General features: G+C 41.1%; 1 protein-coding gene across 4 annotated transcripts in view; it reads left to right on the top strand.

Annotated features, from left to right (window-relative positions):
* MGAT5 (alpha-1,6-mannosylglycoprotein 6-beta-N-acetylglucosaminyltransferase) overlaps positions 1 to 25,978 on the top strand; it is a 325,833-nt gene that overhangs the window by 158,386 nt on the left and 141,469 nt on the right. The window lies entirely within an intron of this gene.

The following is a 25,978-nucleotide window of genomic DNA, read 5'->3' as shown; positions in this document are numbered from 1 at the left end:
GGGCACTTGGTTCCAAGCACTAGGATGGTTACTCATGCTGTGATTTTAGTATAAAAAGTGTGGAAGGAAATAATGCAAGCCTGCAGGTGTTAATATGAATAATATGACTAAGTGCTTTGCTCCTTTTTTTTTTTTCCTTCCCTCTTCTTCCACACATCTACCCCTGCCTTTCTCCTTCCCTTCATCTGTTTATTCTTCCCTCCCTCTCTTCCTTTAACTGAAGAAAAACCAAGCTGGAAAATTGATATTGATAGAGGCCAAGATATTGATATTGATATTGATAGTGGCCAAGCCCCTTGAAGCTTGAGTTACTGAACCACAGCAGCTCCCAGGGCTCTGGCCATGGCTTTGCTGGAATGATGTGAGAGCCCCTTCTGTCCTCACTCTTGATCTCTTCTCGCACAGAGCACCATGACAGGTGGAAATCACAGAGGGGAGGTGGCAGGGCTGGACCACACGCTCTGGAAGGCAGCTTGATCCCTTGGTTCGCCTCCCGGGTTCCTGCCTGCTTGTTCTCTGGATGTTTCAGCGTCCACCTAGGTGGATCTAGCAGAGAGTAGTACTCCGATGGCTTCACACAGCATTTCCTACTCTGGAGAGAAGTCCCGCCTCCTTTCCTGGTGGTCTCAATTCTTTTGCCTCTGAGGGAGGGGCAAACGGAGGAGAGAGATGAAATTGTGTTCTGCCTTCTTTCATGATGGCCAGGCTGTACTGTCCCAGGCATGGAGGACAGCAGCACCTGTGGTATGGCTTCATAAACCTTTCTAGCAGTGGCAGTAAAGTAATTATCTGCATTTTCATGTTCTCGTTTCCATTTTCCTCTGTTTCTAAGTCTTAACCTAGAGTCTCAACATAAGGATTGTATTGGGCTGTTAGGTGATTTTGCCTCAGAAACCACTAGGATTCAGTATTCAGGGTATGATATTATACCTCCAAGACAATTTTAGAAGAATAGAGTCTAATGAAGGATTTTTATCCCAGGTTCATCCCAGTGCAGGTCAAGCAAGGTCTGTCAAAGGGCATGGTGGTCCCGCATGCGGAGGACTGTGGTTTTATAAAAGGCAGGACTAGATACATGGTTTTGGATGCCACGTACATCGACTGACATTTGGTGGCCCTGAAGGGGTTTGAAGATGCCAGAAAAGAACAACGGGAGACTTGGAGTAGGCAGAACAATCTAGAAACTATGGTTAAGTTACCATAAGATGAATACAGTCATAATAGAGCCAGATTGTGCTAGAAGGCTCTGCTGAGGCTGGCAGTGGAATAGAGACCCACATTAACTATGTGGCTTTCTTCAGTCAGGCAAGGAAAATGCAGTCATTCTGGGGTCATCTTTCAGTAATTCCCAAACATTGGGGCTATGTGATAGAATGTATAGGAAAGAAATCTTCATGGTGTTGAAAATGGATTTCCCTCTAATTGGCCTTCTAGTTTGTTCTCTCTATTTCTTCTCTGCCTTAATTTTAGTAGGTAGCTTTATTATCATTTTAAGACAGGCATTCACTCTGTTTTGAACATGACACGGATTCTCTCCAAGTATTACAAGAGCAACAGTAGAGGCCTTGATTGTGGCTTGTCAGTGATGTCACTGGCTTCAAGCAAACAGGAAAGGGCTGTTCAGAGTTTCTGTGGGAAGCATCAGGAATACTGTTGGGGCAGTGTTGATACCCAACGGGAGTGGTTTCGGGAAGCTTGAGTTACACCAAGTTGCAGTTGGTATTTCAGTCTCTGAAACTGTAACATGACAGACTCCCGTGTCTTCATCCAAGTTCTGCTTGAGGATAAAGGGGAAGGAGTTGGGTGGTTTCACGACTTTTTACAAATAGTAGGAATCTCTGGGTTTATGATTTGTGGTGAGACCTCAAAATGACTGCAACGTTGAGAGGTAGAAAGCAAGGCGAAAGCCTTTGGAGGCAAAGAGTGGTTCATCTAGTAATATTTGGCAGCCTCGAGCATGCATGTTGGCTCATATTTGAGTTTTGACTCTTCAGAAAAATACTGTGATCTTTGCCATTGAGGCCAAGAGATGGGGTGGAGGGAGAAGGGAGTAGGGAACAGACTAAATGCATTAAATTTCCTGCGGCACGGTAGGCAGAGCAAATTGTATTTGAGTCGCTATAGTTTTCTGCATGGCTCTCTTCCAATACATTGGATGGACACATAGTACTCAGAAAGAAAAAAGAAAAACGTCACACAATTTAAAAATCCACCACCTATTGTATATTACTAGCTGAACCTGGGAGTCAACTTCTGGAATTTGTGGGTACTAAGTAAACACTAAATATTAAATTTCTTGGTCTGTTATTGAGGGAGAGGCTGGCTCATTCAGTTTTTCTGATTTCCTGTTCTTAATATCCTTTACATCAAGTTTTCATTGGTAGAAGGTTAAATGTTCTTTTTTTTTCCCCTTGCAGCATATGACTAGAATTTGAAGGTTCTTTTGCTTCCTCTTTCTTTTTGCCCCTCTTTTGTTTCTCTCTTTCACTTTTTGGAATTAATTTTCATGCTTGAAAGAAAAACCACTTATCCTTTTATAGCATATGTGAAAGACAGATAAAAATAGAGAACCTTACAGCTGACCTTATTCTTTACATGTCGTAATCTAGTTCATGTAACCTCTTTCTTCCATAACTTACTGCGCCTTGCTAAAATAGACTTGCTATTGTGTCAGGGAAAGAAAACAAAAATCTTATTCAAATTGTAAGAGCCTCAGAATCCCAAAAAAGGAAGGCAGGTGAAAATGGTCATATGAAGAAATTATACTTGAACATTGCATAATTTTGTAGTTCTTTCTGAGAACACATTGTAGGTTAGGGTCAGAACTTCCAGTGTGGTGGAGCAAGTAGCCTGGCAGATCCTTCCCAAGAAAAATGATCATAAAACTGGACAGATTTGTCAAATATAACCATCTCAGGACTTTGGAAATTAATGAAAGGCCTAACCAAGTTGAGAAGTGATCACTCATGGACAATTCATGAACTTTGTGTAAGAACATTGCTGGTTGAGTTGGTGGCCTTTTGCCCGAAGCTGCTGCTGTTGTGGACCCAGCTCAGCAGGGTACTTCCTAGCAGAGCAGGGCAAGCTGAGAAAGCCAACAGATTCATTGACAGAGCGGGGGTTGACTTTATTTGGAGCAGAGAATAGCAAAATCCCATGTCCAGGCAGTAACAGATAGTGATCTTAGGAAACAAATGGGAATACCTCTGGCTTAGCTATATTGAGGTTGCTTTCTGGTTTGGGGCAACCAGTGAACCAGAAGACTAGCCAGATACTTAGTATGGAGATCTGGGAAAAAAGACAGGCCTAGGTATCTTTTATAAGTTCTTCTCGAATCGGCGCAGGAGGGAACAGAGAGAACCTACACTGTCTACTCTTACTTAGCTGACTTCAAGCTTATGTACACATATAAAGGAAACACAAGCAGCCGCAGCAGAAAATAAAAGCCTGGATAGATTTAAATATTGCTGAATATTGAATGTGCTACCGACAAACCAATCCCAGACCAATACTGGCTGCCTTCTAAGCTGTGCAGATACAGGGGTGATCCCTAAGACTCTAGGCTTAAACATTTTAAAAACCAAGAATTAAAAAACAACCTCAAGCACAGACATCTATCTCAACATGGCCAAATGCCATGGAGGAAACCCATTCCACAGGTTTAATCTAGGTAAATTGCTAAACAAACCAAAAAATATCAACAACTCTGGGGGTGGAGTGAGGATCAGAAATCAGAGCTGCTATAATACATATCCAGAATATCTAGTTTTAGCAAAAATTTGAGACCTGCAAAGAAACAGGAAGTGTTGTATACCCGGGGGAGGGGGGGGGAAGCAGTTACTAGACACTATCTGTGAGTGGGCTGAGATCTTGAAGTTAGCAAAGACTTGAAAACACCTCTTAGAAGAACTATAGGAAGCTGTGTTTTAAAAATCCCAGGGAAGTCTGATGACGATGATGGAATAGTTAGAGAATCATGACAAACAAAGTATAAAAAAGAACCAAGTGAAAATTCAGGAGTTCAACAGTAAAATAACTGAAATGGACCCATGACAATATTTGAAATGTCAAAAGAAATAATAAGTGGACTGGAATATGAATAGAAATTATCCAATCGGAAGAATAGAGTATAAAAAGAATGATGAAAAGTAGAGTCTCTGAGACAAGCATGAATCCAAGAATACTAATATACTAGGGGCCTCAGAAGAAGACGAGAGAAAAAAAAAGGGAGCAGAAAAAACATTTGAAAAAATAATGGCTGAAAACCTACAAGATTTGATAAAGACCAAAACACTCAATAAACCCAGAGTAGTAAAACACAAAGAGATTCACACATAAACACATCATAGTCAAACTGTTGAAAGACAAAGAGAAAAATTTTAAAGCAATAAGAGAAAAGAACGCATCCCATCAGAAACAGTGGTAAATAGAAAATAGTGTTTTACAAGGTGCTGAAAGAGAAAAACCAAGATATAATTCCACTTCCAGCAAAACTGTCCTTCCAGAGTGAAGGCAACTGGAAAACATACTCAGACAAATGAAGACTCAGATTTGTTGAGACATAGATCCACCTTACATGAAAAACTAAAGGATATATCTTTTATGCTTAAAAGAAGATGACACCAGATGGTAACTTGAATCCACACTAAGAAATAAAGAGCACCAGAGAAGGTAAATGTGTGGGTAAATATAAAAGATTCTGGATAGAGCTGGGTATGTTTTTCCTTCTCTGAACTTGTTTAAGATTCTATTAAAAATAACTATAACGTTGTTGAGTTTAAAACACATATTGTGATGTATAAGTTTAAACATTTGTATTGGAAAGAAGAAAGGTCCTGATTGATAACATAAGCCTCTACGCTAAGAAACAAGGAAGAGCAAAGTAAACTCAAAGCAAGCAGGATTCAAGAAATAATATAGAGTGGAAATCAATGAAATAAAAATCAAAATGATAGAGGAAATCAGTGCAATTAAAAGTTGTTTTTTTGGAAAGATCAAGAAAATTGACAAACCCTTAGCTTAGACTGATGAAAAAGGAGATAAGGTTACCAAAACCATGAATGAAAAGGGAACATCACTAACGACCTTACAGAAACTTAAAAGATTATAAGGGAATACCATGAATAAGTTTATGCCATCGTATGAGACAATTTTGATGAGATAGACAAATTTCTAGAAAGTCACAAATAATCCATACTGACTCAAAACTGAATAACTCAATAGCAAGTAAAGAAATTGAATTAGTACTGAAAACTCTTCCTACAGAGAAAAATCCAGGCTTACATGGCTTCATTTGTGAACTCAATCAGATCTTTAAAGTGGAAGCAATACCAGTCCTTCACAAACTATTTCATAAACTAGAGGAGGAGGGAATACCTCCCAACCCATTCTGCGAATCCAGTATTACCTGGTTAGACAAAGATATCACAAATAAATCGAACTACAAATGATGGACTCCTATGAACACAGACACAAAATTTCTTAAAATCCAAAAATGCCAAATCTTAGCAACATATGAAAAGGATTATATATCATGCCTAATTGAACTTTATCTCAGGAATGCAAGGTTGGTTTAACATTCAGTAATATCATTAATATAATATACCATATTAATAGAACAAAGGATAGAAATCAGGTATCTTAATAGATTTAGAAAAGCATTTGAGAAAATTCAACATTGACTCATGAAAAAAATTCTCAACATAGTAGAAAAAAACCTACAGGTAACATCATACTGAATAGAGAAGAACTGAATGCTTTTCCCCTATCAGGAAAAAGGCATTGTTGGCAAATTTTTTCTAGTAAAGATTTAGGAAAAATAACCTAGGTTATAATAAAACCATCAAGTCCTTAAGTCTGTTGTTTTCTATTTAGCCAAATTGTTTAAATTCATGTAAGCAATTATTTTCTTTTAGAGCATGAATGTGTATGTCTTTATATGTTAATGTTGTATTCTTTGTCTAATATAATTGAAAATTTAGCATTAGCATACTATTTCCATTTGTAGTAAGTCTTGTCCATATTTTTTTTTTTCACCAGCCCTAATAATGTTTGGAGAACTGCAGAGCTATTTATGAGGGAACTGGACATCATGCAATTGAAATTCTGTTGTGACAAATCCTTGTTTATCAAAATTTAGCATCAGCACAATAAATTTCTGGATGTCCAGATCTTGGAAGCTATTTTCATTGTGACATAAATTCAGGACCACAGATGAGTTTGGATGGTCCCTTGGAGTCTGTTTCGATTGGATGGTATCAGAACCAAATCTGGGCTGGGAATAGGGAAGGGATGGTTTTCTGCGGTGCTGGTCCAGGTTGGTTGAGTGTTCCTGTGTGGGTGGGGGCTGTTTGTGTTCGGTTCACAGGGGCTGTGGGCTGGACTTGGGGACTAGTTGGGTGTAATGTGTAAAAGCTGAGATGGCTGCAAGGCAACAAACATGAATGCAGGTTAAAACTTGAGCTTCCTCTGAATGAGGAGGGTGGAAGAAGAATGGAATAAGACTGACATTTAAAAAACGATTCTTCCTCTTTTCTCTGAAAGAGAAATGTCCTCATTTGAGAATACTTTTACCCAGACCTTTTTGACAGCACTTTTCCATCTTGCCCGGAAAAACATGAGCTTGTCATTTCTTCTTCTCCCTTGGGGGTCATATTTGACCTTCCCCAGTAGAAGCACCACCATCACCTTCTTTAATTCACAAAAACTGTTATCAATTGTGTGAGCCATTGTTGTTCTCTTATTTTGGGGAATACAAAAACAGACTGATACACAGCCACTGACCTTGCAGGATTTAGCCTATGGACTTTGCAATGTTTTTGAGTTATGCTCATGTGCACACACACAAACACACCCCAACGAGAGGACAAAGTGAACGAAGGGCAGAGTTTTAGATGGTGCAGTACAGACTGAAAATTTTATCAAAGTTCACAGGCTGTCTGCAGGTATCTATTTGAGCTGAAGTGGTCTTGCAAAGTTTCACAGAAAAGGGAGAATTTGAGTTAGACCTGCAGGTGGGGTTGGATTTTGAAAGTTACTTCATTAAGTTGAATAGATGGAAACAAGATTTATATGTAAACTTCTGTAGCTCTTTGATTTGATTTTTTTTTTTAAATGGGATGCATCTGCATCAGGATCTTATTTCAGCCTCATGAGCTACAAGTACTGATAAGGATAGTTGCACACTCTGTTCTGATTCCATAGTGGTAGGGCCAAGCCAAACAAGGGGAAAAGCTAAAAGAACTCATAGAAATTCTTTCCCTCTCTTATCCAGTATTGAGATAATATTTAGATAAACATCCAGTAGTTATCCCCTTTCTCATCTTTTATTAAGAATTTCAGACTGGGTATGTACAGGCTCCATTAAAAAAAAAAAAGTTTCCTCTTCAAAGCTGTCTTTCTTTAACCCCATAATGTGTGACCAAAAATGTCCTTGGCCAGTGTCCCCTTCCTATAACAGGCACTCACCCCTGGAACACATAAACCTTGTCTCTTCTCAGCATATTCCTCCTTGGCTTTCCTTTCGCCATTCATGGAACTCTGGGAATATCTCTCATCTGGTATCACGCAATTTTTGTCATGTAGTTACGGAAATCATTAGTGATTACTTTATAAAATTTTTATTATCTTTAATAATATCCTGTCTTACTCTTGTGATTCTAGGGAGTTTCATTCCGGGAAATGAGACATTTATTTTTTATGTTGCTGGAATTCTGGCTTTTACTTTTATATTTTATTATCGTTTAAATTCTTTTTTAAAGAAAATTCTAGTATAGTTAACATACCGTGCTCTATTAGTTTCCAGTGTACAGTACAGTGATTCAACAATTGTATCCATCCATTACTCTGTGGTCATCACGATAAGTGTTCTCTTAATCCCCATCACCGGTTTCATCCATTCCCCCACCCACCTCCCCTCTGGTAACTAACCTTCAGTTTGTTCTATTCACAACTGTGTTTTTTTGGTTTGTCTCTTTTGTTCTTTGTTCATTTGTTTCTTAAATTCCACGTATAAGTGAAATCATATGGTATTTGTCTTTCCCTGATTGACTTATTTCACTTAACATCATACTCTCTAGATCCATCTGTGTTGTTGCAGTTGGCAAGGTTTCATTCTTTTTTATGGCTGAGTAATAGTCAATGGTATGTGTATGTGTGTATGTAACATATATATAGTGTCATATATATAATATATATATTACATATACACTACATATGTATGTGTGTGTATGTGTTTATATAAACACTTGTTTCTTGTCTTCCTAATACTAGCCATTGAGACAGGTATGAAGTGATATCTTATTGTGCTTTTGATTTGCCTTTCCCTGTTGATGAGTGATGTTGAGCATCTTTTCAGATGTCTGTTGGCCATCTGGATGTCTTTGGAGAAATGTCTGTTCATGTCTTCTGCCCATTTTTCACTTGGATTATTTTTTGTGTATTGTTGTATAAGTTCTTTATATGTTTTGGAGATTAACCCCTTATGGGATATATCATTTGCAAATATCCTCTCCCATTCAGTAGATTGTCTTTTTGTTTTGTTGATGGTTTCCTTCACTGTGCAAAAGCTTTTTATTTTGATGTATTTCCAATAATTTGTTTTTGTTTCCCTTGCCTGAGGGGACATATCTAGAAAAATATTGCTATGGCTGATGTCAGAGAAATTTCTCTGTGTGTTCTGTGTTCTCTTTTAGGATTTTTATGATTTCAGGCCTCACATTTAGGTCCTTAATCCATTTTGAGTTTATTTTTGTATATGGTGTAAGAAAGTGATCCAGTTTCATCCTTGCTTCCTTTGTCATAGATTAACTGACCGTATAATTGTGGGTTCATTTCTCAGCTCTCTATTCTGTTCCATTCATCTGTGTGTTTGTTTTTTGCCAGTACCATATTGTTTTAACTACTATAGCTTTGTGCAGTATATCTTGAGATCTGGGATTGTGATACCTCTTCTTTTTCAAGATTGCTTTGGCTATTTGGGTCTTTTTTGGTTCCATACAAATTTTAGGATTATTTGCTGTAGTTATGTGAAAAGTACTGTTGGTGTTTTGATAGGGATTGCATTAAATCTGTGGGTATTTTTGGGTAGTATGGACATCTTAACAATATTTGTTCTTCCAACTCATGAGCATGGAGTATCTTTCCATTTGTGTCATCTTCAATTTCTTCAATGTTTTATCGTTTTCAGAGTACAGGTCTTTCTCCTCCTTGGTTAAGTTTATTCCTACGTATTTTATTCTTTTTGGTGGAATTGTTAATGGGATTATTTTCTTAACTTCTTTTTCTGCTACTTCATTATTAGTGTATGCAAAGGCAATGAATTTCTGTACATTGATTTTGTATCCTGCAACCTTACCAAATTCATTGATCAGTTCTAGTAGTTGTGTTTTTTTTTTTTAAGATTTATTTATTTGAGAAGGGGGCAGGGGCAGAGGGAGAGGTACAGAGAATCCCAAGCAGACTCTGCACTGAGCAAGGAGTCCAATGTGGTGCTCGAGCTCAGGACCCCGAGATCATGACCTGAGCCAAAACCGATCAGACACTTAAATGATTGCACCACCCAGGTGCTCCAATTCTAGTAGTTTTTTGGTGTAGTCTTTAGGGTTTTCTTTATATAGTGTCATCTTACCAATTTGGCTGCCTTTTATTCCTTTTTGTTGTCTGATTGCCGTGGCTAGGACTTCAGTACTATGTTGAATAAAAGTGGTGAGAGTGGACATCCTTGTCTTATTCCTGATCTTAAGGAATCTTAAGGGATTATTATTAATAATCCGGATCTTAAGGAAAAGCTGTTTTTCACCATTGGAGGTGATGTTAGCTGTGGGTTTTTCATATATGGCCTTTATTATGTTGAGGTACGTTCCCTATAAACCTACTTTATTGAGGGCTTTTATTATGAATGGATGTTGTACTTTGTCAAATGCTTTTTCTGCATCTGTTGAAATGATCATACGGTTTTTATCCTTTCTCATGGTGATGTGATGTATAGTGATTAACCTTTTGATCTGCAGTTATGAGGCAGAAGTTGCTTTTAAATTAGTATCTGTGTTCTAGTGAACAGAATGGAAGTAAAGTGAGATTAACTCCTCACAGTATTGGTTGTTCACTGTAACTTTTGCAGGAAACTATTCCCTGACCCTTTGGTTAACCTCTGTATGATTGCTGAAAAATGAAAAATTCCTAATGACTCCTATTTCCCTCACTTACACTGTCTTACCTTCTCAGTACTTAGGAGCTTAGTTTGAAAGGAAGGAAGCCACATACTACAGACAAGCTGAGAAATCAGGGCTGCATATTATAAATTGAAGTCAGGTGATTTCTATCAAAGGCTACAGACAGGGAGGAGTGAAATCACAACCTTACCTCTGTAAGTGTCTTTCAGGTGATTATGTCCCAGGACTGCTGACTCTTTCTCCACACATGCAGCTACGTTTTAGAACGAAGGCTGTTATTTAAAACCCTGTTCAGCTCCAGGCCCAACACTGTAAATACTCCATTAACTAGTCCACTCCAAATAACGGACACCTACATGCAGTCAGTAATCGAGAAAAACACTTTACCAACAGATTGTACTTAACTCTGAGACGACAATTTCCAGAATAAAGATTAAATGTCAGTTCTCTCTGTGCTTTTGTAACCAGTGTAAACTGAGGGAGCCCCAGCACAGTCAGCCCACAGTGAAGCAGGTAATATGGACGCCACTGAAGGTAAAATTATTTGAGGTGCTTTAAGATGCGTATTGGAGAATAAGCCTTTCCACCTTCAAGGTAGTTGGCAAAGGGTTAATAAAGATTAGCAAAGGAAAATAATGTTCATTCATCTCTATTCCTCAATCACAGAGAAAGCATACATTTTTAAAGCAACTTAGCTTAATTTTTATGAGAGCAAAATTACGTATAATGCAAGGCACAGATCTTAAGTGTACCATTTGATGAGTTTTGATAAATGTGTACATCCATAAACCAGCACTGCAGGCAAGATACAGAACATATTCATCACCCCAGAATGTTCCCTCATGCCTCCTTCTATTCAGTCCCCATCCTCCCATAGGCAATCATTGTTCTGATTTCTATCACCATAGATTAATTTTGCCTGTTCTTGAGCTTCATAGAAATGAAATCATATAGTATAAACATTTTGTTGTGTCTGGCTTCTTTCAGCGTAATATTTTTGAGATTCAGCCATGGTGCTGTAGGGTTTTTTAAATCACAGAATAGTATTCTGCTTTATGAATATAACATAATTGATTTATCTGTTTTCCTGATAATGGACATGTGAGTCATTTCCAGTTTGGGACTAGTATGAATAATGCTGCCAGAAATACACAAGCCCATCATTTCTTCTAAGTAGTAGACTATATTCCCATAAGTTGTTCATAATTTTCTCTTATTCTTCTAACATCTGTAGGATTTGTAGTAACATCCCTCTTTTAATTGCTAATATTGCTCATACATATTTTACGTTTCTCACGATTACTCTTGCTAGGGGTTATACATTGTATTCATCTTTATCTTTTCAAGGAACCAACTTTGGCTTTGTTAATTTGTCTCTGCGTCAGGATTAAATTAAAAAGAGGTAGAACACTTGGAGGGGACGTGTGTGGGTGTGTGTGCACGTACATGCACACATTGCTGTGTGTATTAAGGGATTTATTAAAGGACTTTGACCTTACACAGTAGTGAGAGCTGGTTTAACAGTTTCTGTAAGTCTTTGTGTCTAACGCTGGAGCTTGAAAGCTACAAGCCTGCAGCCAAGAAGCGAGGATAAGTAAGAACCTGCTGGAACCCATGAGTATAAACTGGAGCCCATGACAACAGATTGACACCCTTGTGTTTTTGGTTTTTGCCTCTGACCTGGGGATGTAGATGTGCTACAGAAGCTGGGGCCCTTTGCCTTGAAATGAAAGAGATTTGGATGGAAGTAAATCATCACTACTCCAACGCCCCAGATTAAAAAAAAAAAAAAAAAATCTGTAAATAAGACTGACCAAAGGACTCTCTAGGAAAGAGTTTGACAAACGTTTTGCACGAGGCGACACCGTCACTGCGGTACAGAAGCGGCCGTAGATGACGCATAAATGAACAGCATGCTTTATTTGAATAAGGCTTATACAAAAATAAGCAGTAGGCCAGATTTGGCCTCTACGCTGTAGTTTGCTGTTCCCTGTTGTAGAAGTTTTGATACATTTTTTCAATTTATTACAGTCTACCCAGGGTTGATATTACAAAGTTTATGTTTAACTCCATTAATCCTCTATCCTTTGTACCACTGTTAAATAATTTACATCTACAAATGTTTCAAACCTCACTATACCCTATTATGACTTTCACATTAGATAGTCAATGGATAAAGAAATTAAGGGAAGGAGAAAAATGATAGTCTTTTATATTTACCCCCATATTAACATTTATGATTCCTTTCTCCAGTTCTAAATTTCTGTTTGAAGGCATTTCCCGTACAGCATGGAGAATTTTTTATTTCTTGCCATGCAGGACTGCTTGCTGATGGTGAATTCTCTCATCATTTACTTATCTGAAAATGGCTTTTTGGGAGTCAGCATTTTTCAAGGACAAAGATACAGAAGGGTGGTAGAATATTCTAGGTTGGCGGTAGTTTTCTTTGAACACTTTAGAAATACTGTTTCTTTGTTTTCTAGCCTTCATCTTTTTCTGATAAGAAGTCAGGTGACATTTCTCTCTTTGTACCCTTTTATGTAATGTGTCTCATTTTTCTCTAGCTGCTTTCAACATTTTATCTTTGGCTTTTAGCAGTGTGATGCTGAGAAATTTAATTGTTTTTATATTGCTTGTGGTTCACTGAGATACTGGATCTGAAGTTAGTATTTTTCACCACATCTGGAAAGCGTTTGACCATTATTTCTTTATTTTCCTTCCCCATTTTCTCTTCTACCTCTGGGCATACATTTAAACAGTTTAGCCTACATGACGTTGTCAGACCTTGCTCATTTTTCTCCTCAGTCTTTAATAATTTCCATTTTTTCGAATTCATTGATCCTTGTTTTGCATCTCCAAGCTTTAGTTAATTCTGTGAATTTTTCATGTTAGATGATGAAATTTTCAGTTCTGAAGTTTCTTTTTTTTTTTTTAAATGTGTTCCTTTCTTTGTCTTTAGTCATATTTATGTCAGTTGCCACATTTACAACATCTTGGGTATATTTTTATTTATTGCTTTTCTTGACTTTCATACACATTTTGTCAGTTGCCACATTTACATCATCTTGGGTATATTTTTATTTATTGCTTTTCTTGACTTTCATACACATTTTCCTTTCTACATATTGGACATGGTAATGATATATTGTAGAATGTCTGTATTCTGTTATCTTACTCTGAAGAGTATTGATTTTTGTTCTAGCAGGCAGTTAAATTACTGACTTACTACCTTGAACTCACCAAGACTTGATTTTATAGTTTGTTGGGTGTGTCTCTTTCAGTTTTTGTCCTCGTGCTAGGAAGTATTAAGTCCTAGGGCAGATGCGAGGCCTTTCTGGGAGTTCATTGGAAGACCTGAAATGTTAACCAAACCTTCCTGCTTTGTTAGGATTCAAATTCAGACTACCCTGCAGGGAACAGCAGCTCAATCTTTAAATACCTTTGAGCTTTCCATGGAGTCTCTCCTATAAATGCTCAGTTATGGGGTCACTCAAGGATTTCAGAGCAGTTTATACATGCAGATTTTAGGGCTCCCCTTCTTTGGTTCCCTCTTTTTGGAAATATCCTATCTCGATTTCTAGCTACCCTGATTGCCCAAACTCAATTCTAAGACTGTAGCCTTTTGCTTACCTTCTAGTCACCTCCCACCACCCAGACAGAGAGTCCCTGTCACGGGCAAAACCATGTAAATGTGGATCTCATCCAGTGCAGTGCAGTTCAGTTCTTTTAAGGATCAAATTCCTTCTACTGTCTGCCCCTTTTCCTTTTTACAAGTATTATCCGTAGGAAGATTATGCAGTATAAGTTTCTCTGCCATTGCCAATATATAATTTCTCAGTTCTGTTTTATCAAGAATTCCAAATTAAATTGATCACCCAGTTTTTGCCCAAGTAAGACAGTTGAGCTGTCTGCCCTGACCAGCAAACAGTTTGAGGTATTTCCTATCACTGCTCTTTCTCCTGCCCCTTGGTATTTATGGCAGCTCTTCCTTGCTTTTGAGACAATAAGCACCATTTCTAGGTTGGCAGGGAGAGTGGGCTCTCCCTCTGCCCTGACACCATGGCGGGGGGGTACGGGGGGCAAGTGAGTGAGTGAAGTTTGTTTTGGATACTGGCATGGTGGGGAGGATCTCCTGAAGGAGATCTTCAGGTAGTAATCCTACCGCCAGAGGATGAGAACCCTCCCAAGACCTGACTTAAAAACCAAATTCCCATCTTGGAACAGACCACTTCCTGAAACAAATTCCCAGTCATTTCAAAACGTTTGTGTTTCATACTGGAAGGAACCTGCATTCACATATTTACTAGCCTTTTCTATTGAGTAGATGAATAGCATTTCAGGGTGACACAACATTTAAGAATATGTACGTGACTCTCAACTTCATAAGCTAAGTATCAGTGTCCAAATTTACATGGTCTCAATACCAGGTATGTTTCCTTTTCACGGGAAGAAAAACCTGCTAAGGCTAGAAGAGATAAAAGGAATTAAGTTATAAGACAGCCTGGTTTGTGAGAGATATCCCTAGCAAGCACGTATCTAGCAAGCATAGCATGTAGGTTTCATGCCAGTGGGCTAATAGATTTCATGCAACTTTGGGTAAATCAAATGAGACCTAAAAATTAAGCAGCCCTCAGCCTTTCTTTAAACTTACACCCAAGAGTTTGATGTACTTGTGGGTGTTCTCCATCTTCTGGGACTTCAGCTTCTTTTTCTGATTTTCAATTTCTTTTTCTAGTACCAAAAACTTATTATCAGGGTGTCATCTTAATTCCAAATTAACTTATAATTTATTTTTTCATGCTAAAATGGAAAAGGGAGGCTATAACCAAGCCACCAAAAAACGAAACAAAACAAAAAAAACTTTGGTTCAGAGAGAGAGTGAAAACAAAAATTTATCTTGATCTCCTAGTAAAAGAATAATCAAAATTTGTTGTTGCCTGTAGATTGGGTGGCCAATTCGAATCTCTGTTCTTCACCAGTAGCTGCATAAAGGCTTGTGACAGGCGATTCAAAAAAGGGGCATTCTGTGATGTGAAAAGAATACACCTATTTTACAGTTTGTACAATTAAAATAGTCCGGCCCATTTCCCAGTTATTAACTCTGTATTTTTTCCCTTCTTCAGTTTCAACAAAGAAACACACACACACACACACACACACACACACACACACACACACACACACAGTATATATTTCTCTAGTTTCCTAACAAAATCCAAACTCCAAGCATCTTTGGCAGTTTGAGAGAAACAGTCAAAAATGTGTGTGCCTGAGTCAACTGTTGTAGAAGAAAAATGGAATCACTTGTAGTTGGAGGGGATGAAGGGAGGGGCCGGTGCTTCACTTCCCAGGAGCAAGCTGCTATTGCTGGAGATCGGTGCATTATGTTTCTTTTCCTCTCCCACTAAACCTTGTGTGACACGAGGACAAGTTAAGGAAGGCTGTGCCCTACCTTGCTTATTGGAAAAAGAATAGGTGTAAAAATTGCCTTAGGCCCCCAACTTGAGAATTTGATGCAGTTTTGCAAGTATAATCTTGAATTTTTAATGACCGCCACTGACTTCCCAGTATATTTTCTTAAATATAAATTGACAACCGAGGGTGCACCAAAATCTGTCAGCACTGTATCTTATTTTGAAAAATATTATATACAGAAACTTTTTTTTCTGGGAATATGACACCAGGGTAACTCTTTCTTTTTTTTCTTTCTTTTGTTTTTGATATATAAAACTAGCATTCTCCCACTTTAGTGACTGTTATGCCTGTTTATTGTTACTTAAAATGCTGAAGTTTTTTTGCAGAAGAAATGATAGCAGAAATTAAGTATAAACTTACAGAATATGGCATTTACATAGAAATGAATACATGTAGATTTATGCATAAAAAGAACTCATTATCCAAATCATATTGCAAACTCAGTTTTATTTTCTAATCCCAGCACTATTAGAATATATAGTATATGCTGTAGTGCTATTTATTTAAAAAGACTTGAATTTTTTTCCTTCCATAAATCCAAAGCATTTTAATCACTCGCTGTATCTCACACTCTCCCAAATATTGTGACATAAAATGAATTAGAGACGGGCAACAGAGACACCAAGTTTATACAGACGGTAGGACAAGTGTATAGAACAGATGAATTGCGTGAATGAGAGCGAGTGTGGGATATTTCAGTGTGTTGCAAGCAGTCTGTCTTTCCCATGGCTTTGTCGCCCTCAGCATTCCACATTGGACTTCAAAGGTCGTTTTGACGGTGACACAAAGCCACAGATCAACCCCAGGCTTGGTACCTGGCACAGAAATGGTAACCCAGATAGAGAGGTTTTGCTGACTGTATTTATTGCACGAGGAAACGTAGACTCAGGATTGTTCAGTAACTTGGCCAGGTTGTCAGTGGCAGAGAGATAATCCATGCTGAAGTCTCTTAGACAACCCTTCCAGCCCTGCCCTTTACAGTACAAAATCTTTACTTTCCTTTTCCACCATTTCCCAGGCTGGGGCTGGGTGTGGTCATGTACTTGAAAATACCAGCGCATAGGAGTGGCTCTGTCTTGAAATGTTGAACTGTGCCACCTCCAGGAGCAGGTTACATCATGGTCGAGAGGACATCCATCATGGCGGCCATGAGGGAGATGGCATTTTGTGAGAGGAATGACCTACTTTGTGAAGATTAGAGAGGACAGGATGTTATAGCTTTATAACTTTAGAGCCTGATGCGCTGTCCTCTTGGAAATACATGTGAAAATTTACAGTGGATTTACCACTTACTTACAAAATAGGCACCAGTGAAAGTTTAATTAAACGAAAATGGCATTTTCAAGGGCAATTTAAGAAAGACATTAGAAGCTGCTATCAGCGAGAAGAAGGGGTTAAACATGGACGACTGTCTTTAGCGACCTTGTGTTGGAAAATATCTTGAGCTTCCTGACCAGCGAAAGACATATTGAGTCCTTGATGACTTACTTTAGGTATAAACTCTATTCCTGAAGACATTATGCAACAGTATCTTTTTAAAGTGCACATGGTCAAATTTTTATCCTTCAACTGTGGCTGGTGCCCTCTTTTTTTTTTTTTTTTTTTTTTTAATTTCCCATTTTTCAGCCTGTGGCTTTTCTACTCAGGGACTCTCAGTTACTTTCCCATGCCATTCTCCCCAGCTACACAAGTGTGCACAGCCACCCTCCTGTTTCCTGCAGTGGCAAATTGTGTTCATCTAAGCTGGAATCCATGATTTTGTAGCCTGACGTGCCAGCTTACCTTTCCAACCTGATTTCTTACCCCGAGTCCTCTGCTTTGGCCACCTTGGCCCCCCTGCACTCTCCCCACCCTCTCAGACGTTGACGGCTGATTGGTTACGCCTAGCCACTGGGGGGTGGATTTGCTTTCTCTGTAGAACACTCTGGGAGTTGGAGTATAAGATAAGAAAACAAAACAAAACAAAAAAAACCTGTTTTCCATTTCTGGCCTTTCCTCTTCTCCAGTGTCCCTAGCTTATTTTAACATTTACTGTCTACTGGGTCCTCAGGGCAGCGGCTGCCCGTTAGAATCACCTGAGGTGAGAGCATGGAAAGGGGCAGTGACTGACCCATTCGCCAGACCATTTAAGTCAGAATCTCAGGAGGGTGGGGTACATTTTTAAAAGCTCCCCAGGTGATTTTAATGTGCAGAGCGGGTCAAGAAGGACTGATTTGTTCTGTGACCTTGGCCAAGTTACTTAATCTCTCTGGGCCTCAGTGTCTTCTTCTGTGAAATGGGGATAACGTGCATTTATTGCATGTGGTTCCTGGGAGGAGGTGTGACATAATGCATGGGAATGAATTACAGAAGGAGCACATAGTTGGTGGTGTGCCTGTGTTGGCTGTTGCTATGCCTGTTCCTCTGTGTGCTTAGCTCTCACATTCCTTCCTGAATATTCCTAGTTGTCCTTTAAAGCCCGACCGAAATCCCACTTAGCTGCTGATGACTTCAGGAGCAAACGAGGCTGCTGTAAGAACACAGCACACAAGGACAGTGCTCAAAGGAGACAGGATGGTTTCTCTTTCACACGATAACCCACTAGCAAGCAGTGCAGGCCTGCCCCCATGCAGCCCTACCCCCACCCACGGCGGTTCAGGATTCCCGGGCCTCTGTGTTGCTGTGCCATGACATGTCCATCTCCCAGCCCACAGGAAGAGGGTCAGAACTAGAGATTCAGCCAGGCAGAGTGTCCTGAAGTTGGAGACTGCCTGTCGTTTCCTCTCCCGTCTCCTGACCTGGACATAGTCCCACTGAGCTGCAAGAGAGGCTCTAACAGGGTGGCCAGGTGTTCAGCTCAAAATTGGTTGCAGTGGGTATGAAGGGCCATGAGAGCTGGGTGGGTGGCGGATGGGCCGAGAAGTCCAGCTTCTTCCTCTCCTTGCCTGTGCGTCTGAGGGCCATGTTGCTGGAACTTACTCTGTGTTTCACGGTCTGTTAACTACCCTTTCTGGCATGCAAGTATGGAAGCTGGAGTTACATTCTAGACTCCCTCAAGCTAAAGATGGCTTTGTGTTCCTGCGTATCCTTCTTAGGGAGGTACTGAAAGCTTTACAGACACTCATATAGGTACAATATTTTATGGAATGAACCCGTGGCAGCCTTTTTTGTTTTTTCCGTGTGGTTTCTGGGACAGCTTTATTGAGATACAATTCATATACCATGCAACTCACCCATTTAAAGTGTACAATTCAGTGGCTTTAAGTATATTCACAGGGTTATGCAGGCACATCACCACAGTCAATTTTAGAATATTTTTATCACCTCAGAAAGAGAGCCTGTTCATTTTCACTACCCCGCCCCGCCAACCTCTCCTTCCCCCAACCCTAGGCCACCACTCATCTACTTCTCTCTGCATAGATCTGCCTCTTCTAGACATCTCATACATATGCAACTATATAGTATGCCGTCTTTTGTGACAGCTTTCTTTCACTTAGTTTAAAGATTTTAAAGGGGTGCCTGGGTGGCTCAGTCGTTAAGCGTCTGCCTTCGGCTCAGGTCATAATCCCAGGGTCCTGGGATCGAGTCCCGCATCGGGCTCCCTGCTCGGCGGGAAGCCTGCTTCTCCCACTCCCACTCCCCCTGCTTGTGTTCCCTCTCTCGCTGTGTCTCTCTCTGTCAAATAAATAAAGATTTTAAGGTTCCTCTATGTTTGTAGCATAAATCAATAGGTCATTCCTTTTTATGGCAGAATAATATTCAATCACATGGGTATGACACATGTTGTCTATCCATTGATTAGTTGAACATTATGGTTTTTCCCCACTTTTGGCTCTTCTGAATAGTGTTACTGTGAACATTTGTATATAAGTTTTTGTGTGGACAGAACATTTTCATTTCTCTTGGTTGTATACCTGGGAGCGAGATTACTGGGTCAGATGGTAACTCTATTTTTAACTTTTGAAGGAACTTCTAGCCTGTTTCCCAAAGTAGCCACACCATTTTAGATTCCCATCAGCAGGGTTTGAGGGTTCTGATGTCTGCACATGCTTGCCAACACTTGTTACTATCTGAGTTTTTGATGATAGCTCTTTCACGGGAGGGGTGATACTGATGTGGTATCCCCCCGTGGTTTTGATTTGCATTTCCCTGATGACGGTAAGCTTTCTTCTTCTAGGAATGGCAGGTTTTCTGTCCACTACTCTGCATATGTGCTCCTAGGTGTGTGATAACCACCCTCTCTTCCTTGAACGTTCCTAGAAATCTGATATGCTTATATCAGTAGGAATGCCTGGGGGTTATCAGAATGGAGGGGTGGGGTGTGTGTGTGTGTGTGTGTGTGTGTGTGTGTGACATTCTTATAGACTCTGCCTCTCATACTGAAAATCTTAAAGCTAGGTTCCCTTTTTAATTCTGTTTTACCAAGAAGAGAGAAAACCTTATTAATGCTGACTTAAAAGCTTTATTTGGCAGATAATCCTGCAAAAGAAAAGTGAGAGAGGGTATGACGAAGGGAAACATTAAATAATCCAGGGTTATTTGGCTGTTACTGTGTTTTCATAGTTGTTACGAGTTCATTCTTTTTACATATTGGTTTCATTCTTGAGTACACAGAAGAACTGTACCTTGAACATGATTTTCTCGTTGACTTCCGGTATGCCCATAGTATTTGTACGTGGGCAGTACTGTAGCTCTGGGTGCCTAGCAGGTCTGCGAGGCCCTTGGAGTTGTAGAGAGGCGTGAGAATTTGTCATTCCATCCTTCAGAGTTGACTCTTGAGATTACCTGGGCAGAACATGAAGGTGGTGGTGTGCTTTTTTTTTTTTTTTAAGATTTTATTTATTCATTTATTTGCGAGAAAGAGCAAGAGAGAGAGTCAGGAAGAGCAGGAGAAGGACCGGCAGACCCCCCCCCCCCCCGAGCGCGGAGCTGCACGTGGGGCTTGGGCCCACGACCCCGAGATCAGCCCCAGCCAAAATCAAGAGTTGGATGCTCAACCCACTGAGCCACCCAGGCGCCCCAGTGGTGTGCCTTTTCTTACAATGTGGTGGAAGTCATCTTGACTAGAGACCAGAGGCCTGGGTGGAATGTGCAGAATGCCTTCTATATGGGAAATACTTAACGAGTTTTCTTTAATCAGTGAATGAAGAGAGCACTTCATTTCTGTAAATCTTGGTTTTATGAATCAGGAAACGTCCACACTTCGCTAATAGGGCTTCAGAAGTCCCTTGCAGCCTTAAAAATTTTTGGTACAATGATTGTATTTCTAGCTTCCTAGGTTAAAAAAAAACAAAATAAAAGCAAAATAGAAACAATTCTTTTCACGGTGCCCAGTATCCGTCCCTGGGGGGTCTGTGAGGGAGTTGAGCCCATTACCTCTTGTTGGTCCCCAGCTCCTTTTGGTGGGCAGAGAGCTTCCTGTTCCTGTGAACCCTGGGACTGGAATGATTCAGTTATAGAAATTAAATCACTTTTTTTAATAATGCAAATGTAAAGTGGCCCAAAATGAATATTTGCCAAGCTGAGAATGACTGGTAAGGTCATTTTTAATGGGAGATTATATTTCACCGTGGCTGATGTCTGTCCGATTTATTGCTCTTAACTCCTGAAGCCAGGCCAGCTGATGGAAGTGCCGGCAGGAGCCTGGTCCCCAGTCTCCGGGCTGAGCGCAGAGATGGAGTCTGTTCCTGGCTGGCGCGGACCAGCGGGGCCAGTGACGTGCACACGTGGGCGCTCAGCAGGGGCCATCTGATAACGGGGGCTGCATGTTCCTGTCAGGTGTTCCGAGAGAAACACTGCCTTGTCCTACACACAAAATGCGATCACTGGAGACCCTTTATCTTTTGAGAGGAAATATGTGTGGGGTGCCTTTATCCATCTTCTTTATCCATTCATCTGTCGATGGACATCTGAGCTCTTTCCACAGTTTGGCTATTGTGGACATTGCTGCTATAAAAATTGGGATGCATGTGCCCCTTCGGATCACTAGATCTGTATCTTTGGGATAAATACCCAGTAGTGCAATTGCTGGGTCATAGGGTAGCTCTATTTTCAACTCTTTGAGGAACCTCCATACTGTTTTCCAGAGTAAACCTGTCTTTTTAAATGCCAGTAAGGTATGAACACCGGTAACTCACGTGGGGGTAGGCCGCGTCCCCTCCCTGCATCAGAAATGCCTCTTCTTTCCCTGCCGCATGTTCCTGCCATTTTTCCTTGTGTCGGATGCAAATCCCTGCAGCTCTGTTCCAGAACTTGGCATTCTTGGTGCAGTGATTCTGAGTGAGGTACTTTCTTCTGTGGTACTTTCTCCCCTCTCCGCTTCTCTGGAACTTGGAGCTGTTCACCCCTTTGTTACATTTGTTCATTCATTTGTTGAAAAGAATACTCTGGAGCTGGCATATTGCAGGTGCCGTGTTGGGCACCAGGCCCCAGCGTGGAGGGGGCCATCCTGCCTCGCAGGGGGTCTTGGCTAACATGTGTCTGACTCAGTTGTGTGAGGTCTCTCCTTCGCCTCGCTGCAATACGCTCCATGAGGACACAGACCATGTCTTGTTGCAAGGATCCAGCTTTGACATTTCAGCACACGGCAGGCAGCACATTCTTGGTGACCGTGGGCTGAGTTTGGAGGTGGATGCTGATGATTTTAAAGTTTCTCCTTTCCAAGCTGTAAGATGAGGTAACTGCCTTCCTTTTCAGGAGGGTGCAGTTAACATAAAACGTGATCATGTCTGTTTACCCCTTAGAAAGGCAGGTAATATCTCAGGGGAAGTTATCACCCACCTTCATTTCCTGCTCCGCCTATTTCTGTTCCCATCGTCTCTGAGCTCGTCTGTACCACTGGTGTCTGCCCTCTCTGCCTGCCCTGCTTTCTCCTTCCTTCCTTAGAGGTGGGGGGAAGCATGACTAAAAATCTTCTGTGTGTTGGGGCGCTTGGGTGGCTCAGTGGGTTAAGCGTCTGCCTTCAGCTCAGATCATGATCCCAGGGTCCTGGGATCCAGCCCCACCTTGGGCTCCCTGCTCAGTGGGGAGTCTGCTTCTCCCTCTGACCCTTCCCCCACCCATGTGCATGAGCATGCTCTCTCTCTCTCAAATAAAATCTTAAAAAAAAAAAAAAAAAGAAAATGCCATTGTCACTCTCAGCATGTCTCTCTTTCAACATGTGTGCATGTACGGGGACGGACTGTCTCCACATGGAGAACTTGACTGCACACTTGGCAGGAACACCCGCTCTGTGTGTGTGCATGAGCTCTCTGTCACTTCTGGTCCTCCTGCACATGTGTTCTTCCTGAGTCATAAGCATCTCTGATCGTAAGAAAAGAGTTTTCTTAGATTAAAGCCAGTATTCTAGCCCCTGCTGCACTGTGTGGGTCCAGGTGACTGATAAAACAACAGGATTTGCACACCAAGGCATTCTGCCCTCTGTAATACCTGGTTGACAATGCCATAGAATCAGTGCAGAGATGAAGTTTTTGGAGAGAGACACAGCGTGGCCGGTTTGGGAGGGTAAGGGATGAAACAGAGTCCTGAACAGCAGGAAGTGCTGAGCGTCTTTGCTTATGTCAACATCTTTTTTCCCCCTTGCCCGTTCACCATTACAAAAACAAAAGACATTGGGAGAATCTCATATCGGGTGAATGGCAGGGAGAAGCTTCTAGTAACATATTTGTGGCAGAATCCGGTCTTCTTTTGGAAGGGGCTTAATGTACAGTAAGCTAAGTCTCCCCTGAAAAGCAGTAACATTAACCTTTGTGGGCCTGAAGTTTTGTTTTTTGACTAACCTTAAATTGGAGGCTCTTCTCTAGGTAGCAAAGTCTTCTGTGTGCACAGACTAATAAAGACATTATTTACTGAGTTTTCGTCATTGTGATGGAAACAAAATGGGGAGCTGCCTTCTGAGATGTGCTGAAACTCTGCAGAAGGTGGGAGGTGCTGGAGGGTCACGCTCAGTTTACTGGAGGTCAGGTTACTGGTGGTCAAATTCAGGGAGCAGCTCACTCCTCCCTGGGAAGCCTGGCACTTCCTGTGTCCCCCTTTCACAGATCCTTCCTACCCTAGAGCCTTAAGCCATTTCACCCCACTTCTGGGCGTCATTGTATATTCAGACTCATCACTGTGTAACTAAGTGGAGAGAAAATTGGTCCCAAATTAATGGAATTGCAGAGAGAACCCTGTTGGATTAGCTGACAAGCTGCCAGGTGAAAGAGAAGGAAAAACCCCGGTCTAGCACAGGTCTCGTGCTCAGTCTAGTTCTCCCTGAGCTGAAGAGTTGGTCAGGGGAGGTGGAGCAGGGGGCCATGTGTGTTTATTCAGTCCGCCTGCACTGACTGAGTGCCTGGTGATGGGGTGGGCCCATGTAACCTCCCCACAGCGTCCTCATCCTAGAAGGGGAGATGGGCCATGTGGAGGAAGGAACGGGATTGCTCAAAGCCACAGGAGAGATTTGAGGAGGAAGGTGGCACTAAATCCTAACTACATTCTGGTTTAGCCTAGGAAGAAAGGGTTCGGCCTGTTTCTTACAGAGGTGAATCTTGAACCGGCTCTTTAAAGAGGGGTGTTAACCAGGTGGACAAAGGGTAGGGGTAGGGGCCAAGGAATGCCTACAGGTATCCTCCAAAAAAAGTCATTCCAGCAGGTCTTTGCAAAAACAAGAATCCTCATTTTGAGACTCTCTTAGCATAGCAAATATGGGGGGGGGGGGGTCTGTGTCTGTTTTTGTAAATAAAGTTTAATTGGAACACAGCCACACCTATTCATTCCCCTATTAAATGGGGTTGCTTTCCTGCTACAACCCAGAGTGGCATAGCTGGGGCAGACACAGTGTGGCCTGCCAAGCCTCAAATATTTGCTATCTGTTCCTTCACATAAAAGGTTTGCCAACCCTTGGCATAATGGATTATTGTTCCTTGAAAGTCTTTATGAAAAGGACCCACACTGTCAGTGACCAGACTTTGATGGCAGGACTTCATGGACTTACTGGTTTATTTTACCAGCCAGTGATTTCTCTTCAATCCACTCTACTGCACCTCCAACTCTGTAGTCTCTAGTTTCCATAATTTCTGGCTCTGAATGTCTGGAACTGTAATAGTGCTTAGAGTGTGCAGAGGAAGGGGGGCATTTCTCCCTAAGCATCCCCTTAAATGTCCCGTTACCCTGACCCCCAGCTGTTTCAGACTCTGCTTACTTTCTTGGAACCTATGCTGCTTATTTGCTTGGTAAATGTTGCCAAGCAAAATCCGAAACAAAAATAGGATCAGCAGCCATTGAAAAGCATCTCTGTTCTTTGGGGAGGCATCTGTTAGTGGGTTCTGGAGCTCGCTGGCCCGCTTACAAGTGAGAGAGAAGGGGGTTGCTGTAGGGAGATCTACTACCTCAAGCCTGCATTCATTTCAAAACCACGGAGAATGCGTTTCCAAAAGATCTGTGCTTTTGAAATACTGCTTTCCTAGATACATTGAGTGTAAGTTGTGGGGAACTATATAGCAAATGCCAACTTTTTAAGCACCTACTGTTGTCTGTGGTGAGAGTCCGCTGTTGGGAGTGCCAGACTAGCCTTTTTACAAATACTAACTTATTGAGTAAAAGCTGGATGAAACAGAGATGCACTTATTTCAGTTTTACAAGATGGAGAAACAGGGGCTCTGACAAGCTAAGTATCTTCCATGTTAACTACTAAATGACACCGCCTGCAATCCTTGATGAGGATATTGATTTTATGCTCTAGTTATGTGAGTAGCTGGTGGAATGTTCCTGAAAACGCTGAATCAAGAGGTGAAGAACCTCTCTGTTTAAGACTGTCAAAAGAACTAATTTTCAAGGACAGGTACAGCTTTTATTTTAGCCCCAGCAGCTACCAACCTCGTTTAAATACCACTGTCAAATGATACTGTAGTTTGGGATCTAATTTCTCATTAGCACTTTGTATAGAAAACTGTTGGCAGTAAGTAATGGTGACATTTTCCAAGCAGTCTGGAAAATATCGTTGGTCCCCGAAGAGAAGCATGTAGGTTTAGAGTTGTCCCAGTTTCCAGCTGAAATGATGATTCCTAAACATCAGTCTGATCTTAACCGTTCCCTTCTTAAAAGCATTCAGTGCTCTGCCGTGCCCTTAGCTTAAAGATTAAAGTCTTTTACTAGGGCGCTTGCCAGAGGCCTTTCTGATTTGGGCCCTGCCCAAGCTCCTGTCTGACCACTCAGTACCTCCCACTTTGGCATTCCCCTCGGAGCGTGTCCCTGCTTTTGGAGCCTCCCCAGTTCCTCAGACACCATCTCTAGCTGGCCCCTTCCCCTGATGCACTCCTGCTTCTTAGCTGAGATGTCACTAGATCCAGGAAGCCTTCTTTGAGCCTGGAGAC

The sequence above is a fragment of the Eumetopias jubatus genome, unplaced genomic scaffold (genome assembly GCF_037043125.1).
Source record: "Eumetopias jubatus isolate StellerSeaLion01/CBP00866 unplaced genomic scaffold, mEumJub1_p1.0 scaffold_3, whole genome shotgun sequence".
Lineage (NCBI taxonomy): Eukaryota > Metazoa > Chordata > Mammalia > Carnivora > Otariidae > Eumetopias > Eumetopias jubatus.
Note: the sequence above shows the minus strand (reverse complement) of the source record. Positions and strands in the feature narration are given on the sequence as shown.